Here is an 11,808-nt window from a genome sequence, read left to right as displayed (position 1 = left end):
CCTGGGGTGAGGTTCCACTCTCAGCCGGGTCTGAGCCGGCACAGAATGTCCGAGAAGGGGCAGGAGCCAGGAAGCAAGTCCTCAGAGGCCCAAGGGCCCACCTGGACTCCAGCGGCCCCCATGTCTGCACATCAGGCCAGCCGTCCCCTCCTGGTGGGTTTGCAGCCACAGCTCCTTCTCCGACGCTGAGGGCTCAGGCGTGCTGGGAGTGGTGACCCCGTGCCTGTCTGTCTGGGGATTGTCCTGTGGCCCCAGGGTGCCATCCCAGGGTCTCGGGGGCCCCGGCCACTGGTGGAGGAGGACCGCAGCCCCTGCTTACAGCACCTCCTCCTTCCCTGCCCCCAGTGGAGGTCCACCTCGGGGTGGTGCTCCAACAGGCAACAAGTGCGACGCTGAGAATTGCTCGTGCATCTCATGCGTCAGGAACCTCGGAGACCCCGTAGCCCGCTCCACACACACCCTGTCGGGAAGGAGGCGGGACAGCCGCTGGCACCAGAGGGGCAGAGGCCCAGCCCGGGGCCTGACCTGAGAAGGAGGGACCCTGGGGGCGAGACTGAGCCCTGTGCACGGGGACTACAGGGAGGGACAATGGAACAGGGAAGGAGATCCCCAGCCCCGAGGGTCCCTGGCACCCTGCTTCCTGCAAGGCGTTCTCAGATGGGTCCCGACCTTGACGCATAAACACATTCCCTTTAAAGAAAAGAGGCCGCAGTTCCGTGTGCTGAGGGACAGCCCCTCCCATTGCGCCCCACCCCTCCTCCCCAGCCCGACAGAGAGGAGGGACGGGGAAGTGGGAGAGGGAGGGGCGGTGCACCAGAACCGACTGCTTGGTGATGTAGGTGTCATTGTAGTCTTTCTAGTGTTTTACTTTTTTTAAATCGCATTTCTTTTTTTGGGATAATTATAGATTCACAAGCACTGTAAGAAACAATACAGACAGATCCCACACACCCTTTATCCAGTGGTAACGTCTGGCAGTGTCACACCAGGATGTCGACATGCATGCAGTTCAGACAGAACATTCCACCCCACAGGGACCCCCCTGCTGCCTTTACAGCCACACCCACTCATCCCCCACCCCCTTCCACCCCTGGTAACACTAATCTGTTTTCACTTCTGTAAATTTGTCATTTCGAGAATGTCATATAAGTGGAAGCATACAGTGTATAACCTTCGGGGACTGGCTTTTATCACTCAGCATAATTCTCTGGATAGTCTTCCAGGGTGTGGCATGTGTCAGTGGTTTGCTCCTGTTTACTGCTGGGCAGGATTCCACGGTCTGTGTGGACCACAGCTGGTTTAACCGTTCACCACGGAAGCACATCTGATCATTTCCAGTTTGGGGCTCTTATGAATAAAGCTGCTATAATCAGTCGTAGGCTAGTTTTTGTGTGCACACGTCTTCCTCTCTCGGGGATACGTGACCATGTCTGCAGTTGCTGCGTCCTATGGTAATGGCGTGCTTGTTTATTAAGAAACTGCCAAACTGTTTTCCAGAGCGGCTGTGCCATTTGACACTCCCTCCAGCAGTGTGTGTGTGATCGCCAGCTTGTCCACGTCTTCACCAGCACTTAGTGTTGTCACTATTTTTCATTTTAGCCATTCTGATAGGTGTGTAGTGGTATCTCATGGTGATTTTAGTTTCCATTTCCCCGATGGCTGGTGAGTTAAACTTCTTTCCATCTGCTTGTTGCCATCTGTACATCCTCTTCAGTGAAGTGTCTCCTTATGCCCTTCGCTCATTTTCTAATTGGATTTTTTGAGTTTTTTTACTCTTGAGTTTTGAGCGTTCTTTATATATACTAGATACTAGTCCTTTGTCAGATTTGTGGTTTCAAATACTTTCCCCTGCTCTCTAGCCTGTCTTTATAGCCTCTTAACAGTGTCCTTCACAGAACAAAAGTTTTTAATTTTGATGAAGTTCACCTACTTCCTTTTAAGGACTATGTTTTTAGTGTCAAGTCTTTTAACTCTTCACCTAGCCCAAGATCACAAAGGTTTTCTCCTATGTCTTTTTCTAAAAGTTTAATAGTTTTACATTTTACAATTAAGTCCATGGCCCATTTTGACTTAATCCTTGCATAAGTTGTGTACTTAGGTAGAGGTTCATTTTTTTTGCTTATGGAGGTCCAATTGCTCTAGCAAGATTTGTTTAAAGGCTTTCTTTCCTCTGTTGACAAGCTTTTGTGCCTTTGTCAAAAATCAGCTGGACACATTCTTGTGGGTCTATTTCTAGGTTCTCGTTCTGCTCCATTGATCTGTGTGTCTATCCCTCCACCAATATCGCACAGTCTTCATTCATGTGGCTGTCAGACAAGTCTTGAAATCAGGTAGACTGAATCTTTTATTCTTCTTTTTCAAAATTATTTCAGCTATTCTAGTTCTTTTGTATTTTCCTATAAATGTTATAGTTATCTTGTCTATATCTACAAGAAGTCTTGCTTGGATTTTGATAGGAATAGCATTAAATCTGTATATCAGTTTATGGAGAATTGACATTTTTACTATGTTGGGTCTTCCAATCCATGAAAACAGTGATTCTCTCCATTTATTTAGATCTTCTCTGATTTCTTTCATCAGCATTCTGTAGTATTAAGCATACAAGTCCCATATATATTGTATTAGATTTACAACTATTTCATTTTTTGAATGATTGTAAATGGTAGTGTATTTTTAATTTCAGTGTCCACATGTTCATTGCTCAGATATAGAAATACAATTGATTTCTGTATGTTTGTGTTATATACTTATATATTTATATCTTATATATTGCTGAATTCCTATATTATTTCTACGAGTTTTTGCAGATTCATTGGGGTTGTCTGTGTAGACAATAATGTCATCTATAAACAAGGATAGTCTTATTTCTCCCTTTAAGATCTGAATGCCTTTTATTTCCTTTTCTTACCTTATTGCACTGGCTAGAAATTCCAGCACTATGTTAAATAAGAGTGGTGAGAGTGGACACTTGATTTGTTCCTGATCTTAAGAGGAAAAATTAGTATTAGCTATATACTTAGTTATAACATTAAGTATAATCTTAGCTGTAGTTTTTCTATAAATGCTCTTTATCAAGTTGAGGAAGTTGCCCTCTATTCCCAGTTTGCTGAATTTTGTCAAATGATTTTTCTTCATAAATTGCTATCATCATATGATTTTTCTTCTTTAGCTTATTAATACAGTGGATCACATTGATTGATTTTCAGTTGCTAAATCAGCCTTGCATCCCTGGAGTAAATCCCGTTTGGCCATTGTGTATAATTCTTTTTATATTTTGTTGACTTCTATTTGCTAATATTTTGTTAAGGATTTTGTGTGCATATTTATGAGGGATATGAGTTTGTAGTTTTATTCTTTTGTACTGTCTTTGGTTTTAGTATCAGGGTAACACCAGCTTCGTAAAATGAATTGGGAACTGTTTCTTTCTCTTTTGTTTTTTGGAAGACATTTTGCAGAATTGATGTTAATTATTCTTTAAATATTAGTTAGAATTCTCCATCGAAACCATCGATGGAGATTTAGAGATTTGCTTTTTGTGAGTTTTTAACTTGTGAATTTGATTTCCTTAATAGTTAGAGGGTTATTCAAATTATCTACTTCATATTTGGTGAGTTGTGGTTTTTGAGGACGTGGTCCATTTCACCTAAGTTGTCAAATTTATGTGAGTAGTTGTTCACATTGTTCTTTTATTATCCTTTTGACATCTGCAGAGTCTGCAGTGATGTCCCCTGTTTTGTTCCTGATGTTGGTAAGTTGTGTCCTCTCCCTGTTTTCCTTTGTCACTCTTACTACGGGTTTGTCCATTTTATTGATCTTTTCAAAGAACGATCTCTTTGTTTCATTGATTTTCTCTATTGTTTTTCTGTTTTCAATTTGGTTTAATTCTGCTCTTATCTTCATTATTTTCTCCCTTCTGTTTGCTTGGGGTTTATTTTGCTCTTCTTTTTCTACGTTTTTGAGGTGGGAACTTAGATGATTGATTTGAGACTTTTCCTCTTTTCTAATATATGCATTTGGTGCTATAAATTCCCCTCTCTGCACTGCTTTCACTGTGCCCCACAATTTTTGATACATTGTGTTTTCATCTTCATTTAACTCACTGTAATTTTTTATTTCCCTAGAGACTCCCTTTGTGAGCCATGGATTATTCAGAAGTGTTCTAGTCACAAATGGACTGCCCCTTCACCCCCAGAGCCTCCCTTGCTGTCCCATGGTCCCCTCTGCCCTGCAACCACACCAGCATTCTTCAGCCCTTGGCGCTTATCCCACCCACTCCCACCTCGGGGCCTTTGCACTTGCTGTTCCCCCTGCCTGGAGTGAGCTTCCCTCCCCATCTCAGTTCCAAAATCATTTCCATTGGGGCCCCTCCCAGTTCATCTGTTTCTCTGGGCTTCTGGAGAGAAATCCTTGCCCAGCCCACATCCTAGCGCTGCTGAGGCAGATAGGCCTCAGGGCCATTTGTTACTCCAGGAGGGCCAGAGTAGGAACAAGGGACAAAGAGGAGGGGATAGAGCCACTGCCCCAGGTGAGGAGAGTCTCTGGACTCTGCCTCCTCCCAGGCAGCCCTGGCAGCCCCGCCTGAGACTACCCGAGTCTCTTCCTGCCTCTCTTTCCACACGAATCACACAGTGTTGTTGGGCCTAGAGGTCCCAGCTTCCCGCTGAGCTGTGTCACAGGGAGGGGTGGGCAGAGAGTACACCCAGCCATAGCCGTGCCCCACGGCTGCCCTTACCTCCCCCCACAGAGTGGGCACCAAGGCTGGTCCAGAAGCTACCAAGTGGCCAGGACATGGCTCCCTGGGTGTGGCTCTGAGGATGGAGAACCAGCCCCACCCGCAGCAGGGGCAGCTCCCACCTACCACCGTGCTTGCGTAGCCCCTCGTCCAGCCCCTCCCCGGCCGGGGCCTTTGTCCTTCTCATGCTCAGAGACAGTCCTCCACAGAGGGGGGTCTGGGGGGCCCAGGCAGAGGTCCACGGGAGGCAGAGTGGCCAAGCCGTTGGCCAGCACTGTGAGCTCCCTGTCCCCAGGCTGTCCGAGTACAGGCAGGATGCCTCTCAAGCACATTGTGGCTGTAGCCTTGTGGGGGGCTGCCGCTGGACCTGAGGGTGACAGTGGCATGAAGCACAGAAGCCCCCGGATGAGGCACCTTCTCACCAGGGCAGCCCATGCGAGGCGGGATGGAGGCCATCGAGATGCGCAGACGTGATTCCTCACTCCCAGGAGCACCATGCATGAGGGCTCATGCCAACTGGCCGGTCCCCACAGGCTGCAGCCGGGGCAGGGGGCCCACAAGGGTGGGAAGGCTTCCCAGGGGGCACAGCATCAGCAGGGTCCCCAGGGCTGGAAGGTGCACAGGGCTCCCGGGCAAGGTGGCTGCAGGAGTGAGTGTGGGGGCCCGACGACCACGGCCTGGTGGGGCACAGAGACAATTCACCTGGTGGGGGATGCCGAGGGGTGACCTGAGGGGTGCGGGGAAGCCCAGGCCTCTCTGGTCCATCGGTGGGTCTCCCTGCACCCACCGTATGTGGCCCCAGATGTTGGGGACCTGGAGGGTTCTGGGTTCTCCCCAGCCGGCCTCCACCCAATGAGGCAGGTGAAAGCAGGCGGCAGAATGCCATTTGACAGGTAGCAAATTGCCTCTCTACTTATGAGAATAACCTGATTATTGACAGTGTTTTTCCAATACTCACAACATCTGTCTTCACTGGCTAATTTACGGAATCGCTGAGTAGTAATGACGGTCTCTCCTCTCTGAAGTGCCCACAGGGTAGGGGCTCTGCCTGGCTGTGATCACTCAGGGAGGCTGCCATCGGTGGTGATTCCGGCAGCTCCCAGGGCGCCTAGCCGGCCGCGGTGGGCCAGCCACCGGCCAGTAGGGCTCCAGGATTGGTGTCCCTTCCCAGGAAGTGGCAGGTGCCAGACAATCAGCTCTCCACTCCCATTTGGGTGGTCGCCAAGGGGGTGCCCTGAGCCTGGCCACCTTGGAGACCTCGGGGTCTGGCCCTGAGCTGGCCACCTCAGCCGTCTCCATCCTCATCTCTGGCAGGGAGCGAGCACCTCTCCCTGGAGACGTGAGCGCAGCCACGTGGTTGGGATGTTGTCTGCATGACCATAGGGTCCCATCCTCTGGGTGACTCTGTGTTCCCATGACAGAGCAGGAAGAGCCAGCCGGCAAGGTCACAGGACGGCAGGCCCAGGTGGGAGGACCCTGCTGAGGGCAGTGACCAGTGTGGTCTGGGCCTGGCTGAGGTCTTCCTGGAGCTGTCGAAACTCAGCTGGTAGCCCTAAAGCCGTGAATAACAGCAACCTGGAGCTGTTACAGGGCTCACTGCTGACCTGAAGAATTGCCCTGAGCCCCAGCCCGTGACCCTGTCAGCCCCTAGGGGAACCAACTAGTGCCCCAAGGAACTCAAGGGTGAGTTTGCAAGCATGTAACTGTTTGTCCCAGTTGTTTTTTTATGTTAAGAAGACACAACCAGCAACCAAACTGAAGCTAACCAAGCCTCCCTACGAGAGCTGTGCCCACGACCTTGCCTTATTTTTAATGCAAAGATCTCTTAAAGAGGAGATTAAGCCTTATTACCATAATCTGCAGTGTACCCGCCTCTCCCTTTTGAATACTCATTCCCCAACAGAAATAAAAGTTCCTGCTTCCCTTTGTTCGGGGGAGCCATGACTTTGGAAATGATTCCTCATGGCCTCCTATTTGCTGCAAATATACTTTACTTTGTGATACAACTTCCACTGGTGTAGAGTCTCATTTAGCTCACCAGGAGGCGAGCCCACTTGGTTTGGTATCACCAGGACCCTATTTTAGGGCTCTCTGCTCAGGGCAGCACCACCCTCAAAGTGGCCTTCTTCCCCGAACTGGTAAACTGCTGCTCGTCCATCAAGACCCCAGCAAATGTCCACTCTCAGTGATGCCTGGGTGGGATCAGGTCCTGCCCGCCGCTCACCCTGTGGGGGTCCTGCCCACCTGCACTGTGTGCACCTCCCCCAGCCCTTGTCCCAGCAGAGCGCGCATGGCTGCCACAGGCTACGGGGGGAGCTGCTCGGCCTGGGGTCGGGGTGAGAAGTGCAGCCACTGATGACCGCACTCGTCCGCCCCGCGCCCCGGGCAGTGCCAGCGGCCGCCGGAAGCACCGCAGTTCACCCGCCGCGGCCTCCACGCCTGTGCTTCTTCCCAGGCGATCCCCAGCACTCGGGTAATTTCCAATTTCCACCCATGATTAATGGCTGCTCCTGTCTGTCTCAGCACTGGAGCCGTTTCCTCCGGTCCCAGCTGGGTAAACAGGCCCAGCCCTGATAGGCCCGAGGAAGGGTGGGAGGAGGCGGGCGGTGCGGCCAGGAAGCCAGGGAGGGGCCAAAATGGAAAAATGAGGTGCAGGGCCCGGGGGATCTGCCAGCGCTGGTGTCCAGGGACCACCCAGTGCAGGTCTCCAGGGCAGAGAGTGCAGCCCCCTCGCCCCAGCCTGCCCTGCTCAGGCTGCCCGGCGCCCCAGGGGTGGGGTTCCAGCCTTGACCTCTCCATCCTTGGGGCCCCAGCTCAAAATCTGCCTCCTGCATGCGGCCACTCTGGCCCCCGCATGGCCTCTGAGGCAGTGTCCATCTGCACGCGGCTGCCCTAGGCCCCTGCGTGCCTCTGACGCAGTGTCCCTCTGCACACGGCCACCCTGGCCCCTGCGTGCCTCTAAGGCAGTGTCCCTCTGCATGTGGCCGCCCTGGCCCCCTGCATGCCCCCTGAGGCAGAGGCCATCTGCACGCGGCTGCCCTGGCCTCCTGCGTGCCCTCTGAGGCAGTGTCCCTCTGCACACGGCCGCCCTGGACCCTGCGTGCCCTCTGAGGCAGTGTCCCTCTGCATGCGGCCACCCTGGTCCCCTGCGTGCCCTCTGAGGCAGTGTCCCCCTGCACACGGCCGCCCTGGACCCTGTGTGCCCTCTGAGGCAGTGTCCATCTGCTGTATGTCACACGGCAGCAAGTGCAATCCTCAGTCTCTCACCTGGCCCTGACACTGTGCAGACACCCTGGGGATCACTGGTCACGAGCCCATTTCAGAGATGAGCAAACGGGTATTCACATCCCCAGGGATCCCAGCTGGGAGCTCCCAGGACAAGCCCCTCGGCCCACTGGATCCCCAACCCCACTGCCCTGCCCCTGCCTGGTGTCCCCCACTCCCCCCTCCGGGGCCTCGCCCTCCTCCCTTCAGGTCCTTTCCCACTTTCGTGCACTCTGGCCTGACCTGCTCTCCCGACAGCCAGCACCTTTGTGGACGGGCTGCCTCTGGCTGCCAGAGCCCCTAGAGGATGTGAGTCTCCATCTTCCAGGAACTCCTGATCCCTCCTTGGCACCCCTGGACCTCCTGGGGGTCGCTCCTTTGCTAGGCCTCCCCCTGCCCAGCCCACCTTCCCTCTCCCTACTAGTGCTTCTGGCACCTTCCTCCTAAGTACCTCTGGCAGGAAGCTTCTGGGGCACTGACCCCAGACTTTGTTCCAGGTCAGCCCTGTCATCTCTGCAGGGAGCTGGGGCGCACAGCTTCCCCTCTTACCGGAGCACCCACGGACGGCCCAGAGCCCAGGGCCAGGCACCCCTACCTGCCCACAAGGGCTCAGTGGCCCTCAGCATGGGCAGCCACCTTGCCCAAAGCATCACCATGATGAAAACCCTGTGGGGTGGTCTGATATGGTGCCCTAGTGCCGGTGTGAAAATCCAGCCTCCGGTGACTGAAGGAGGGAGTTTCGCTCTAAGGCACCAACCTACAGGCCTGCCTGTCATAATTATAGAGAGAAATGGACCAGAGACATTCAAGATGCTGCTCCTGGACATTCGGGCACACCCGCCCCCTGTGGCTGGCCCAGCTCACACCAGCCTCTCTGAGCATCCCGACAGGTTGGAAGCCCCTTTTCTGCTTCCAGGAGCAGGTCTCAGGGCAGCTAAACATGAACAGCTAATTAAGACCCCCTCTCCCGGTGTCAAAACCAGGGGTGCAGCTGGCCATCTGTTGAATGGCTGTCGGCTCTGACCATGCGTGGGGTGGAGCAGGCATGATCACACAGCCTGCTGTGGAAATGACCACTCCCTGCATCCAGAAGTGCTCAGGTGGCAGAGCAGGCAAAGGCCAAGTGTTTCCCCCGGGTAGGCCAGGGTCTCCCCGTGCACCCCCAGGCCTGGCCCTCACATGCCTGCTGACACCACAGCCCTGAGCCCCTGTGCTCATCACCTTCCTCCCTCACGCTGGCACTCGAAGACCCCTCCTCCCGTCCAGACCCTGGGCCTCTCCCATGGTCCCAGCCAAACCCGGGGCTCCAAGGGTTTGCACAGCAGGGCCAGGGTATGGGACAGAGAAGGCTTCTCTGGGGAGGGGTCATGCAAGCTGGGACCTACAGGATCCCAGGAGCAGGGAGCGGGGAGCTGGCCAGGAGCACAGGAATCAATGTGTGAGTGAGTTAGCAAAGAGAGGCAGAGCAGAACGCCACACATAACACATACACCGGGACACTGCACACACAGGCGGGTGCAAGCGGTCTGGTCCAGGGGTGGCGCTCACACAGCTGTTGGAGACCATGGAGTGCCGTGGTGACCTCAGCGCCACAGGACCCCAAAGCACGGGCTCGCAGAGCCCTGGGACCCTCCCTACCCCCACCTGCCAGAGCCACAAGGCCGATGGTCTCAGGGGTCACTGAAGCCACTGCAGCCTCACGGCGCCTCCAGAGACTGCGGCCGGCCTCCTCTTACTCCTTCATGTTGTCAAAGCCAAGTCCACTAGGTATGGAGGGTCACCCCACCTCCAGCTACTCCATCTCCCCCCAGGGCCAATGCCCTGGGATCCAAGCTCGCTCTCCAGGCATCGTGGGCTGAACTATGTCCCCACAAATTCACACATTGAAGTCCCAACCCCCAGCACCTCAGAATGTGACTGTATTTGTAGATAGGGTCTTTAAAAAGGTGATTGAGGTAAGATGAGGTCACTGGGGTGGGTCCTAACCCAATATGACTGGTTTCCTTATAAGAGGGGAGATCAGGACACAGAGGCAGGGAGAGGACACGCGAGGACAGAGGCAGAGACTGAAGTGACGCAACTACAAGATACAGAATGCCAAGGATTGCTGGCAGCCACCAGGAGCTGGGCGAGAGTCCTGGAACAGGTTCTCCCTCAGAGCTTCCAGAAGGAACCAGCCCTGTGACACCTTGATTACAGACTTCCAGCTTCTGGAGCTGTGAGAGAATAGATTTCTGTTGTTGGCAGCCCCCAGGCTGCGGCCGCCCTAAGAAGCTGATATTCCCCCCACTCCCGGTGTCAGTCCTCCAAAGGGATTTGGGCCATGGTGTTGCTTGCCCTCCTTTCCAGCTGGAAAATGGCTGCGCTCTCTGGGGTACCGGACAATGAGCAGCCCCTCAACGCCTGCCGGTCCTGAGCTGGGCTAGGCTTGCTGTCTGGAGCAACAACTGACGTTAGATGCAAAATTACATTCTTGCAAATTGGTGTCGTCTCCGCGCAGGGGCCCATGAAGGAGCATGTCTGTTCCAGAGCCTGGGGAGGCGGAGAGCCCGAGGATGCCAGGGGGCTCAGAGACTCTGCTCCGGCTTCTGGGGCTGCAGGACCCTCCCAGCATCTCCCTCACCTCAAGCAGTTCTCCCGGCCTGAGCACTGACCGGCCCGGGTCTCGCCTGGACGCCACATTCACATCCTGCAGCGCACCCCCCCATCCCCACCCCCGCTCCCTGCAGCCCAGCCTCTGCTGCACCTTCCCGGCCTCTTGGGCTGAGCTCGGGCTGGCCGGCCGGCTGTCGGTCGGGGCAGGGAGGGGATGAAGCACGGTCTGCCTACAGGGCTTGCGGTCGCCCGGGGAAATGACCACGGGGCCATGGCGTGGGCTGCGGGACAGGAAGGACAGCAGACAGAGCTGGGGGGGTGGGTACAGGAGGTTCCGGAAACCCAGCGCCAGCTTCCTCATTAGCAACACCTGTGGGCACATGTGATCGCTGCTCCCTGTGCTGCCGGAGCGCTTACTGGAGCTCTGGGAAGGCTTAACCGCATATTTAATGTCCGAGTTATTTAAATTCTGGCCCATTCGTCTGCAGTAAAGTAATAATAGTATGAACACTTGCTGCATGCTGGCAAGGCCCTGTCCTCGTGTTTGAGCACACAGAACGCTCACACCAACCTCATGAGGAAGGCGCTGCTATTTTCCCCATTTTACAGATGAGCAAACGGAAGCTCAGAGAGGCTAAGTGATGTGTCTAAGGTCACACAGCTGGCACGAGGCAGAGCCAGGGCTGAGCCCAAGCAACCGGGTCCACAGTCTGTGCTGTTGACCAGCACTTTCCCTGAGCCTGACCCTGGGCCGGGCCGGGCTCAGCAGGGCGCCAGTTTGGGAAGAGAGGGAGGCAGAGAGGGAAGAATCCCATCCCACCAGGTACACGCCGTCTGCTCCCCCCACCCAGCTCAGCATCTCTTAGAGACCCCGGCTGCTGGCTTCTCCCCAAGAGCAGACCCCACCCCAGCCCAGGCTCCCACTCTCACCGTTGGGGAGCCCTTCTCTGGCACTCCCTCAAATCCAGCGCCAGGGGTCCTGGCTTTCTGTGGGGTGACGCCCGGGCAAACTCGGTGGCCTCCCTGACTTCCTTCCTCTGCACCTGTTGCCCAGGTGTGGGGCAGGTGGTGCATGTGTGGCTCTCCCCGACCGCTCCCCTCCCAGCCATCCCACGAGGGCGCAGCCTCAGGTGCAATTCCTGTCTTGCAGATGGAGAAACTGAGCCTGCGGGAGGAGGTGGTCCCTGAGGCCAGCCGGAAAGCGCAGCGGTGGCTCT

The 11,808-nt window shown here is 54.6% G+C and overlaps 1 pseudogene; it reads left to right on the top strand.

Annotated features, from left to right (window-relative positions):
* Window positions 1–3,721: 3,721 nt before the first annotated feature.
* On the top strand, window positions 3,722–10,412 carry LOC131421196 (KANTR integral membrane protein-like; annotated as a pseudogene).
* Window positions 10,413–11,808: the final 1,396 nt, after the last annotated feature.

Source organism: Diceros bicornis, chromosome 24 (assembly GCF_020826845.1).
Source record: "Diceros bicornis minor isolate mBicDic1 chromosome 24, mDicBic1.mat.cur, whole genome shotgun sequence".
NCBI classification, from domain to species: Eukaryota; Metazoa; Chordata; class Mammalia; order Perissodactyla; family Rhinocerotidae; genus Diceros; species Diceros bicornis.
The sequence above is the reverse complement of the archived record's forward strand: the minus strand, read 5'-3'. Positions and strand labels throughout refer to the sequence as shown.